Here is a 13,876-nt window from a genome sequence, read left to right on the forward strand (position 1 = left end):
TTTTGTTCTTTCTTGTTTATCCCAATTTGTCTTTCTAACAACCTCTGACCCAAATCTCTCTCACCCAGTGACCACATGGCTGATTGGTTCTCAGGGCTATTCACCTGGCTCCCTCAGGGCTTCAGATTAATTCTGCAAAGACTTCTTGAAGCTAGGATTTGTACTCCTTATATTAAGACTCATTATCCTATAGTCTGCTGCTCACGTAAATGCTTTACTAAAACTGTGGATGAGAGTACTAATGTCTTTGTCATGCAAGCCTTGAAACCCCAACCAGGCACCTATAAATACATGCAGGCAGCTGAAAGGCAGTTTTACTCCTCTTGTTCTGGGGCCAAATCCTATCCCACTACACCCTGTCAGCAGGAAGAAGTTAGAGTAGTTGTTTGACTTTTCCCATCTCTGTCGCTCACACCTTAAAAATAAGGTGTGTTGAAACCCCCAAAATGGGGACTGAAACTGTATTTGCAAACATTTTAAGAATTAGGAAAAGATCTGACTTCACCAACTTCATCTTGCCATTAATATTCAAGCTGCCCTTAGTCATTGCTGGACATGAGTCAAACTAACCTTGGGAATAATTTAGTTTATAATTTAACTAAGATAGCAAAGATAACAGCCCCTCCCCAAAACAAACCCCCTCTTTGCTGGGGACCAGACCACCTTCGTAAAAATAAAAAATCAGCCATAAGATTAGAAATTATGGTCAAGAGGTCAAACCAAATTACAATAGCTATAAAATAAAATACACAAATAAAGTTAACCAAAGAGGTGAAAGACCTCTACAAGGCAAACTGCAAAAGACTGATGAAAAATATGAAGATGATACAAACAAATGGAAAGACATCCCATGCTCATGAATCTGAAGGATTAATACTTTTTAAATGACATATCACTCAAAGAAATCTACAGACTCTATGTGGTCTCTATTAAAATATTAATGACATTCTTCACATAAAGAGACAAACAAAACACTAAAATTCATATGGAACCACAAAAGACCCCTCATAGTCAAGGCAATCCTAAGCCAAAAGAACAAACCTGGAGACATTACACTACCAGACTTCAAAATAGACAACAAAGCTGTAGTAACCAAAACAGCATAGTAGAGACATAAAAACAAACACATAGACCACACATTATGGCCAACTGATTAGTCTACACATTATGGCCAACTGATTTTTGAAAAAGGTACCAAAAACACTCATCAGGGAAAGAACAGTCTCTTCACTAAATGGTATAGGGAAAACTACATACATGTGCAAAATATTAAAACTAGATCCTCACCTCTTAACCTTTACAAAAGTCCACTCAAAATGGATCAAAGACTTCAGTGTAAGACCCAAAACTATAAAACTACTAGAAGGAAACATAGGGAAAATGCTTTAGGACACTGGCCTGGGAAAAGATTTTATGAATAAGACCTCAAAAGCACAGGCAACAAAAGCAACAATAAATAAATAAAATTATATCAAACAGAAAACCTCTGCACAGCAAAGGAAACAATCAACAGAGTCAAAAAGCAACCTACAGAATGGGAGAATTTGAAAACTATTCATCCAACAAAAGATGAATACCCAGAATATATAAACATTTAAACATCTCAACAGCAAAAAACAACCCAATTTAAAAATGGGCAGATAATCTGAAATGACATTTGTCAAAAGAAGACATTCAAACAGCTAACAAATACATATAAATTGCATCTGTAATCATCTGGGAAATGCAAATAAAAACTACAGTGAAGCACTATCTCACCACAGTTAGGATGACTATTATCAAAAAGACAAAAAATAAATGCTGGCAAGCATGCAGCGAAAAGGAACACTTTTACACTCTTTGTGAAAATTTAAACTAGTATAACCACTGTGGAGAACTATATGATGGCTCCTAAAACAAAAATGACAACTAGAACTACCATGGGATTTAGCAGTCCCACTACTGTGCATTTATCCAGAGGAGAGGAAATCAGTATATTGAAGAGACACCTGCACCTCTGTGTTTATTGCTACAGTATTCACCATAGCCAAGATATGGAATCAATCTAGATGTCTAACAACAGATGAATGGAAAAGGAAATTTTATGTATATATATTTATATATATATATATATATATATATACACACACACACAATAGAATGCTATTATGCCATAAAAAGGAATTAAATCCCATCATTTGTGGCAACATGGATAGAACTGGAGGACATTATGTTAAGTGAAATAAGCCAGGAATGGATAGCTAAACACCATATGTTCTCGCTTATGTGTGGAAGCTAAAAAAAGTTGATCTTATAGAAGTAAAAAGTAGAACAGGATACTAGAGGCTGGGAAGGGGAGTGAGAAAGAGGTTATTGGGAGAGATTTGTTAAATAATACAAAATTACAGTCAGATAGGATGAATAAGTTCTAGTGTTTTATAGCACTCTAGGATGACTACAGTTAATAATATATAGTTTCAAAGAGCTGGGAGGATATGAAATGTTCCCATCACAAAGAAATGCTAAATGCGTGAGATAATGGATATCTTAATTAGCCTGATCTGATCACTATACATTATATGTATTGAAACATTATTACATACCACATAAATGTGTAGAATTATTATGTGACAATTTTAAAAATAAAATAAAATTAGAAAATAGTAAAACGGTAACTCTGAACTTTATTCTTTTAGCGATGAGAATTCAATGTAGGATTTAAAAATGTATACAGTAGAAATGTAATTAAATTAACTTGGTGTTAGTTCATAGCAAAGCTTCCCAAATCAATATACAGCAGCATGTTATTTTGCCTGCAAGGGTTTCAATTGCTTTGAAATAGATATTTCCCCTCAGTCCCCAAAAAGAATAAAGCCTTCCAGACGAGAGGCCTTCAAATATGAACAGACGTCTTTGTTTATCCCAGTGTGCTTTGCAAGTTTATTTTCTACATGGGGCATGAAGTAAAAATTATTGGGAAGCATAGATTTGCATGATGATGGAAAAGGGAAAGCCTAAAGACACGGAAAATAGCTAATAAATTAATATACAGTGTGTTTACTGGAGTTGTATGCATTCTCACAAGAGGCATTCTTTCCCTACCAGTTGAATGTTCCTAGAAGGTCATACGCCAGTTAAACTCCACTATTTTGTCTTTTAGTGACCATGCTTGAGCCCACTTGTTCAACTCCTGAGATCTTATTAGGAAGCTGCTGAAAACATTTCAGGTGTTATTACTATCAGGAGACTGCCTTTCCCTGGCACTGGCTGAGACGTATTGTATTGTATTGTATTGTATTGTATTGTATTGTATTGTATTGTATTGTATTGTATTGTATTGTATTGTATTGTATTGTATCGTATTTTTGGCAGAGCTAGCTGAGGCTTTATTTGGAAGAAAAAATTGTTTCATAGATGGAGGCATGGGCAGGGGATACCCCAGGCAGCGAACTCCCCTGATGGGTAGGCCGAAGGCTAGGGCTGAGCCCAGTGAAGACCTTAGCCCTCAACCCACCCATGGTGGGAGTGACCGCCAGTGTCTGCCTCAGTTGGGTCTCCTGTTCCCTGTGCTCCGCTGAACAAGAGCCTCTGCCACAGGCTGTGGGGCAGCCACAGGATGGGGTAGGCTGGGAAGGGCTGCCATGGCCATTCTCTTGGGCAGGAGATCAGACGACTCAGAGCCAGTTTCCCATCATGGGTCTCAATCTTCTTCACAACCACAGCCCTAGAGGAGCTGGTACTCCTGAAGAAGTGGGAGCCTGTGCCAGAGCCAAAGCTGGAGCCCAGGCCATAGCTAAGGCCAGGGCTTGTGAGGCCTCTGTAGACCAAGTTCAGCCTACCCGAGCAGACACTGGTGATCGTGTGGATACTCATGTTCTGCATCCCAGACTCCAGCTGGCTCTCCTCTCCCTCCAGCAGCTTCCTGTAAGTGGCGATCTCAATGTCCAGGGCCAGCATGACATTCATCAGCCCCTGGTATTCATGCAGCTGTGTGCCATGTCCTGCTTGGCTCACTGCAGGATGGCCTCCAGCTCCAACAGCTTGGTGCCTTAACAGCCAGCTCCCCATGCTGCTTGGCCTCCATGACAACAGCTTCCAGGGAAGCCCCCTGGCCTTCGAGGCCCTCAGTCTCAGCCTGGAGCCCACTGATGTTGATGCAGGATTTTTCTCAGCCACTTTGCCAATCAGAGACCTCTGGCTGGTGATGCCCCTGCTCAGGCATGGGCTCACCACAGGAGACAGACACCCTGTCTACTCAGCCAACCAGGCCATGCCTGGCTTGCATGCTGGTGTGGATCCCATGGCCACTGAGACTGTGCACTCAGCCCCTGGCAGGAGGGGGTGTATGAGCAAGAATGCAGGGTCTGGCCAGCTGCTCCAAGGAGGACTTGCAGCTAGACCAGGTGTGTCGCAAACAACTCCTATGGTGGACTCTGGTGTCCAGGTGAGGTGAATGCAGTGGCACCCAAACCAGGGTGCCTGTGATCCCAGAACTCTAGATGGGGTGTTACAGCATGCTAATTGCTTCCTCCCATGGCTCTGGAACTGGCTTAAACCCGTCGCTGTTTCCCATTGTGTGGGATGGCTGCCCTCCACCAGCAGAGGGCAAAGGGTCACAGTGTTACAGCCTTCTTTCTATGCACATTCAGTGAGTCCCAAGTTCTTGTCCCACATCCATGAAGAATGAGGTTATGCTGAAAATTGAAAGGTGAGGACTGTGGAGAAGAGTTTTATTAAGTGACGAAACAGCTCTTAGTGGAGAGGGTATGCAGGGTGGTCTCCCACCAGAAGTCAGGTGGTCTGTCTCCCAGTAGGGCTGGGTCCAGAGCTTTTATGAGCTTAGAATGGGGGAGTGCATGCTGATTGGTTTGTGAGTGTGCAAAAAATGCTAAAACAAAAGCTACACTCAAAGGTGGGTACAATAGTGTAAAAAAACAATAAGGGAAGAGTAGCTATATGTAAAATAGATGAAGGGTAGGGATCAAACAGAGGAAAGCATGCCAAATGGGAAAAGGTTCTCAATCTGGTCTGCGGATTTTCCAGGGACTTGTAGCTAGGCTTTAAACTGTGTTCAGCTTGAAACTCGGGTTTCCCCAGGGACCAGCCCCTGTATTCCTAGGATTTGTCTGCCTCCTGCCACTAACAATGTTACAGCTCATCTCAGTGATGTCCATCTTTGTGTGACACAGCTCATCCCCATGCTTCTCAGCCAGCATCTGCAGCTCCTCATGCTTGATCTGGTACATGCGCTCAGCCTTGGCCAGGCTATGGCTGGCAATCTCCTCATACTGGGTCTTGACCTCAGCAATGATGCTGTCCATTTCCAGGGAGTGGCTGTTGTCCATAGACAGGACCACAGATGTGTATGAGATCTGGGAATGCAGCTCACAGATAACCTCTTTATACATCTGCCTGCCTGAGGAACTTGATCTCATCAGTCAGCCCTTCCAGGAGAGATTCTAGCTCTACCTTGTTTATGCAAGTTTCATTCCACATCCTTCTTGATGAGGACAAATTCATTCTAAACCTCTGTATGTTTATTGATGTCACCCTCATACTTATTATTCAAGTCCTTCAGCAGCTCCTGCATGTTGCCAAGCTCTGTCTCCAGCTTCAGCTTCTCCTGGCCCAGAGTGTCCCACTGCCTCCAAAGGTTGTTGATGTAGCTCTCAAGCATGTTGTCCATGTTGCTCTGGGCTGTCATCTGCTGCTACAGGAGGCTCCACTGGTCTTCAGCATCTTCTGCTGCTGCTCCAGCAGTATACCTTGTCGATGAAGGAGGTAAACTTGTTGAGGGTGTTGATCTGCCCCTTCTCCTGGGTGTATGTGGCCTGGATGTTGGAGTCCACCTTTGGCTTAAGGGGGCTCAGTAGGCTCTGGTTCACCATGATGGCTATGATGCCCCCCATATCACTGGCCCCACCATAGTCTCCACCTAGACCCATGCCAGTTCCCTGCCCACCCTAGAAGCTGCTGCTACTACCCATTCAGGAGAAGTTCAAGGAGTTGTTCCAGGCCCACACATGTAGGAGTAGCTGCTGAAAACCTGGGGACCAGAGATGGACACCTTGTAGGACTTCTGGGTCACCCTGATGGACATGGTGAAGGCAAGAGTGGAGGCAGGCAGGCCAAACCCAGGGCAAATTTGAGGAGTGCAGAATCTGCTTCTAGGTACAATTATCATCTTAGAGAGACAGTTAGCAACCACCTGATGGTCACCTGACATTCCTGCTTTTGTGATGGGGGGGCCTCTCCTGCCCTGCTCATGTCTGACTAGCTGCCTACTGTTACAGAATGCCTAACCCAGCGATGCAAAATGCAAAAACATTGTCCTGTAGACCTGGTAACATAAGAACTTAAAATGGAGAAGATAATTATATAGTGAGCACAAAGATATCATATGCATATATCCCTTATGTTAAAATATGACTCTGAAAATAGGTATTCCTAACGGCACTGACCAGATGGCCCTGTTCAAATGCAAGTTGCCAATCTGAACCACATGAAGTACCAATGCAATGTGAAAGCCATTTATTAGCAATGCAAATGTCAAGCTACCTCTGATTTTCCCAAAAGCAGGATAAACAAAATAAATGAGCCATTAGGAGGCACAGGTGAGATACTCAGGCTTCAAGAACCCTGCTTTGATTACTTTGAAAGGCAGATAAAGGCAGCATAACAAGTTTCCACTTGAACAGAGTGTGTTTATTCAGCTTGATGCAAGTCAGAGGAAATAGCCCTAATAGTTTTGAATTGCTATAAAAGGTTGTACGCACTTGTCAGATTTATGCATTTAGGCCATAAAAGCAAAAGAGTCTTACAGAGGCATTTTCTTAATTAAGCAATTCAGGTATAAATTCAAAGACAGAGAAGAAATGCAAGCTTCACATACACCAGAGCATGTGCCCAAAATGACCTTTCTCTTACTTTTACCCTAAGATTTCCTTTTCATCCTTCAACACTAGCTCAAATATTTCTGCCTCAAGTGAACTGTCTCCTGAACCCCTCTACCCATCACTTCTGCCAGCTAATGACTTCCAGCAACTTGTACATCCCTCCATTGGAACACTTTGCTTTATAATTATTTATTTAACTTCCCCTTCTTGTGTTCTGTGATGTCTTCGAAGGCAAAGATTGTATACTATTTGTGTCTCCAAACCTCAGAAGCTTTCACAGAAAAGATTCTAACAATGTATATTCACAACCAAAATCAAGAAAAAGAGATGATCCCTAATACTTTAGTTTGCTAGATTTTTGTTGAGCTCATAGTGATGCTTATAAATTTGACACTATAATGCTAGATAAGTATTTTAAAGGGTAATTGTACAAAGAGGGTAAAATCATGACTCTCATGGGGATAGAAATTGAGCACTATTAAATATTTTATTTAACTATAAATTAGAGAATCAGGCAGATGTCACAACTTTTCAATGGAGAAGTAAAACAAGAATAAATGTGTATAGAGTAAGCTTTCCTCAGTAAAGAAATGTTGAACCTAAATGATAAAACAATGCAACTGGCTTTTTTTCCATGAGAGGAGAATGGAGGAAAGTCAATTGAACCTCCCCACCAGACATAATTCATTTGCATTTCTAGGAACATGAATTATTTTGCATTGCTATCAGTTATCTACAATTTGCAAAGTTATAAAATACTGCAAAGGCTAGACTTAGATAACCTGGAAGTGCATTGCAATGAGTTTAATATTTTTGTACCTCCAAAATTCATATGTTGAAAACCTAACCCCAAGGTAATGGTATTTGAATGTAGAACCTTTGGGAAATAATTAGGTCATGAGAGTGGAGTCCCCATGAATGAGATTAGTACCCTTATAAAAGGGACCCCAAAGAGCTCTTTCTACCATGTGAAGATACAAGAAGTCAGCCATCTACAACTAACAAAAGAGCTCTCCACAGAAACCTACATTACTGGCACCATGATCTTGGACTTCTAGCCTCCAGAACTGTGAAAAAATAAATTTCACTTGTTTGCAAGCCACTCTGTTTATGGTATCTTGTTATAGCAGTCCAAGCTGGTAAGACAAATCTGCTCTAATCTAAATAATGTATTGTTTTTCATAGGAGACATCCAATAATCTTTTTTATTTAGTTCAAATTTTCTTACATTGTGTCATCTTAAAGGTAGAGTGTGAGATCCTATGTTCTTTCATTGAAAGGTCAACGTATGATCAAAAATTGTTTTTGTCCATTTGTAAGACAATATTTCTAAACTCCTCTCAACATGTTGTTATATCATTAGCCCTTCCATAGTAATGAACCAATAACAACAAAAACTAACATTTGGGAAATTACTTTTTGCCAAGTAGTGTGAAGACTGCTTTATCTAAGGAATTTCTTTAATACTCATGCCAACCTGATGAAGTAAAAATTTCATTATACTTATTTCATAGAATAGAAAACAGCATTAACAAAGCCTCTAAATCACATAACCGGCATGTGACAGACATGAATTCTAAGCAGAAAACTCTATCTCTGCTGTCTAATATGGTAGCCAATAGTCACATGGGGCTATTGGGACTTGAAATGTGGCCAACTCAAAGTCTGATGTTCTGTAGGCAAAACCAGGCAATAAATTTTTAAGACTTAGTACCATTAAAATATTTTGAAATTATAATGGTTTGGATGATTGAGTTAAATAAAATATATCATTAACTTTACCATCTGTTTCTTTTTACGTTTTAAAATGTGGCTACTAGAACATTTTAAATCACCTATGTGGCTCACATTATATTTGTATTGACTAGCCTACTCTCTTACTGGCAGACTTGAAGGACAGAAAATTGCCAACAAAAATCAAACAAGCTCTCTTTTTAAAAAATGATATGATTAAAATATTTATGATATCAAAATATCCATCACTATTGTAGTGGACACATGTAATTAGCAGAGAATTGTCTGCATAACTTAAAGAATATTTTAATAGATTCACCCTCATACAAGAAAAGACAATACCACACTTAGTGATTCTCAAATGTCAGTAGAGTTTTTAACACCAAAGATGGTAGTCTAGGGTATGGAGTCATCATGACAGGGAGTAAAGCAGTACCCATACCTGATTTCAGGAGGCCTAGCTTCATGTTCTCAGTTCCACACTGACTTTAGCCGGTAACTACGTGAGTTGCAATTTTCTTATCTGTAAAAGGAAGACATTTAACCTTGAGATCGCTTCCAGCTGAAGAAGCTCTGTGAACATACTGATCTTCACCTGGTACCTTCTTCAAGATGATTTAGAACAGCTGTTCTCAGACTTGAGGCTTAGAGGTCATTATGCCACAGATTGCTGGGCCCTACCTCCAGGGTTTCAATTCAGTGGGTCCGGGGCAGAGCTGAGAATTTGCATTTCTAGTAAGTCCTTGGGATGTTGATGCTACTGGTCTGGGGAATACACTTGGAGGATCACTGACTTAAAACAACATCACAGAGCCTCTCACATGAGGAGTCACAGGGGCTGCAGTAAGGGCAAAGTAGACTTCATCTACCTCCACTCAAAAGGTGAATTGAGTGTTTGACCTTTTTCAAGCCCTTTTATTGAGGATGATTCAAAGTTTCACATTCTCATTCAGAAAGGGGAGAGTTTAGACCAATAATGACTTTAATGATTTTTTTCCCTGCTAGGATTTGGCATTAAAAAAATTTTTTTTGAGAATTACACACTCTGAAGGGAAATGTCAGATTCTAAGTCGTATTTTTTTTAAATTGGTTGGTATTCTAGTGTAAGCTATGTTGCATTTTTAAATATGGGTGGTGGGCAAAATCTCCACCAACAATGTTATGTAACAGACACACCCACACCTATATTTCTATTGATGATCTAATGTAGACTATTTATTTTCAAAGGATATATAATGATAAAAGGAATGCATTTCCCTTTTGCCATTTTAAAATTTTATTTACTTTTACATTATTATAAAGTATGTTTTGTGCTTTTTGGGGTAAAATCAGCTTGTTCTAGTTACATTTATAAAATTTAAAAGCTTCCCCTGTTCTCTTAACGTTTCAACATTTTCATTGCTTGGCATCTGGATATTTTTAGGACATAATGTGCAACTTTATGGTTCTATGAGAACACCAACTAACTGTGCAAATATGTATTAAGGCAGTGGGAATTTGGGCTAACTTGTCCAGACGATGCTGACAGAAGCATTGTACACGTGAGATGGCAAATATTATTTTTAAAATAATAATGACAAAAGCATCTACCCAGTTGGAAAAATAATGTAGATTTCTTTATTGCTGTTCTTTGTTCTATTTTTGTTTTAATAAGTTCACCTAGATATTAGTGGAAGTGCTGTGGAAATCATGAGCCCTCTGTCTTAATTTCTTTTTTCAAAAAAACTTTAACTTAAATTATCTATTAAAAAAGCTTTGTATTTTTCTGTTAATTTTTCTTGAGGATTCTAATTAAGCCTCATCTCTGTGAGAAATAAAATTAGTAGATATTAATAGTATTCTTTTACAGATAAAAAAAGTTATAAAGTGTTGGGAAGTATTCTTACATCAAACTTACTGGTTTGAAATTATGAGGAAAATTACGAAGTCAGTTACCCAGATGGTGTGATGTCGTCAAAACAATCAACAAGGAATGGTTTTGTCCCTATTCTTTGTCTGATGTTTGGTTTATGTGGATATAATCTACGTCTCTGGCATGATTAATACCATAGCCATTTTAATACTTATTTTTAAGTACAGAGCTTTCATGATTATTGTGCCCTATCCTCATCATTAATAATGGCCATCTGCACTTCCTTTCCTTTAATGAGTGGTGCGATTTTACTTTGTCATCAGTATGTTCTGGGAATAGCACTGTTACTGCTATACTCAGACAGAAAGTGCCTGAGGTAATTATGGAACCCATCTGAAATTTCAAAATTAAAATATTTTCCTCAAGCCTTGTAATATGCATTTCAAGCAAATCTCACCACCATTTCTAAGTAATAAACATTCAGGAAAGCATTTTTGCCAGATCAATGATTTTTTAAATCTGAAATGAGTCAAATCAGAAAAAACCATTTGCTCTTCTAACTCTGTTCTTTTAATGGGTACCCCAATTAAAGATAAACTTTATTGCTATTTTTAAGATGCCCTCTGCTTTTCTTATTAAAATGTAAAGTAAACCTGGATTAAGGAGAAAAATGAACCATACTTTGCTAGATAGTAATACCTAATATCAGAGGACTAATGTCTACACATTTTGGTCATGTCTGCATAGTTCTCTAAAGGTTAACTGCTTCTTAATAGTCCGAAATCACTAAAAGCTAAATTTATGTTCTATAGTGCCAAATAATAATTTTGAGTCTGTATTTTTCATTTTCTCAAGTTCTTAAATTTATATCATTAAACATAATAATTAAGGCATAAGTAGGCTAAAAAAGCTTAAATTACTAACAGAAGCCACCAAAATCAGAACTACACTTTGAAGAACAGCCTATTGGGCTCTTTAATGTAAAGTCTGATAATGTTCAGCCATTCTGACTTGTCAATTGAAGGGTGTTATAATGTAACTAATCTGATGTCATATCACACTCTATATCCCGAAGACATTGAACTGATTAAATGTGTTTACTACTATTATTGTTATGTATATTATCATTACACTTCTTAATAAAGACATCAGGTGTCTTTATGATGTGTCCTAGGCATCATAAACTGAGTGTATGATGTGTGTTGGGCAACAGACTATTTCCTATTTGAAGTTAGGCTCTAGAGACTTACATAGAATCGGAGAACAGAATTGGGAATCATGCATCCAGATAATTTAGAGAGCTTATAAAAATTGCCATGGTGTAATTCTAGTGTTTTATAGACAAAATCTATATCTCTGATTATGATTAGAATTGTAGTCTTTATTACTCATTTTAAATGTTCCTATCTCCCATGATAATATTCTATGATTCTGATTTGATAGGTCTGGAGTGGGGCCAAAGAGTTGATGGTTTCGAAAGCTCATCAGGTGATTCTGCTGTGCAGTCAATTTGTGAATGCTTTAATCATACAGGTGGGGATATTAAAGACCAGAAGATAAAGTGACTTAACCTCTTAGGGTTAAGAGGCAATTTACTTCCTCAGAACTTGGCAGTTTACTTCCTTGGAACTTCAAGATTTCTCAGACTTCAATATTTAAATGGAAATATTTTTAAGAAAGGTTGTGTCAAAGAAAAGACAGTAAGATTAAGAAATTGGATATGTAACTAGAAAGAGTTGAGATTCCCAGGGTAACAAGGATAATAAGGAAATTAAATTTATTTTCACTTTTATTATTACCTTGGAAAGTACCAGTGATCCAGAAGATAAGTAGAGAAAGGAGTCCTTGCCCGATTGTAAGAGTATAAAGATAAGAATAGGGATAATGTGGCCGGGCATGGTGGCTCACACCTCTAATCCCAGCACTTTGGGAGGCCAAGGCAGGTGGATCACCTGAGATCAGGAGTTCGAGACTAGCCTGGCCAACATGGCGAAACCCCGTCTCTACTAAAAATGCAAAAACTAGCAGGGCGTGGTGGTGGGCACCTGTAACCCCAGCTACTTGAGAGGCTGAGGCTGGAGAATCACTTGAATCTGGGAGGCAGAGGTTACAGTGAGCCGAAATTGTGCCACTACACTCCAGCCTGGGCAACAGAGGGAGGCTCCATCACAAAAAGAATAGGGATAAAGTAACTAAAGCTCTGAAAGTCTTAGCGACTTTCCCCAAATTACACAACTTTGTATCCGAGTTGTGTCCTAAACTCCAAGTCAGGACACCAAACCTGATATTCTGTCTGATGTTCAGTGTCCCATGATGGTCTAATTTCTTGTTTTACCCCAGGCGGACCTCTCTAGGGCAGAACATATGTTTCAGGAAAACCAAATTTTTAAATAGCACAATCAGTACCTGGAACAAATCCTAACATATAATAAGTACTCAAAATATATACATATTTGAAAAAATAATCCATTGTAGTTACAATTTTCCTATAATGTGTTAAGCTCAGATTCTTTTTCTGCTTATACCATCTTTTCTTCAATTAACTTTACTTTAAAATTGTAACTCTGTTTTTGACAGCTTTATTTAACATGTGTGTATTTTGTTTAAAAGCAATCCTAATTTAGAAAACTAACAGTAGGCTAAACATAAGAATAAAGGAATAAAATGTTCTTTCTTGTATTTTTTGTTTGTTTGTTTGTTTTTGGCAGAATACGCAAAGTAATAGCAATAACATGGCAGAATTTCTGAAAAACCTCATGGAACTTCTTAGAATCCTTAGCCTTACATTCAATCCCTCCTCAGTCTGTCCCAGTGATGGTTTTTTTTTTTTTCAAATTCCTTTATCAATGCTCTTCTCACACCTATGACATTCCCTTCACCAAATGATTGAGTGTCCCCATATAGTTCCTGGTCTTTATTTTAACAATGTTCTTACATATTCTGTTTGTTCTTTGAGTCGTCAGTGTTCAAATGCTATGTGTCTTTCAAAGCATATTTCAAACATCACTTCCCCCTTCCCCTCAGCAGGAACCATTCTCCTCCTCTTAAAATTTCAACTAACACTTTTATTTGCATGACATTCATAATTTAATTTTGCCCTAAATTATACTTATTTCTGGACATTGTCTCACTTACAGGACAATGCTTTGCCCAGCAGTCAATTATTCCATGAATAAATGACTGAATGGAAAATTGACCAGATTTTTTTTAAGTTTAGAATTCAATTTTAACTGTTTTCATTATTACTAAACACATTAGCACAAGCCCCATTTTTCCATGCCTACCAAAATGAAATTTTTAAGAGACCACTACAAGAAAAATATATATCATTTCTAAGTATGTCACTTTTAATCTACTTTTGATGTGATTGATATGAAGCTCACCAGTACCTATTTATTGTTGAAAACTGCAAAGA

The sequence above is a fragment of the Gorilla gorilla genome, chromosome 7 (assembly GCF_029281585.2).
Source record: "Gorilla gorilla gorilla isolate KB3781 chromosome 7, NHGRI_mGorGor1-v2.1_pri, whole genome shotgun sequence".
NCBI lineage: Eukaryota > Metazoa > Chordata > Mammalia > Primates > Hominidae > Gorilla > Gorilla gorilla.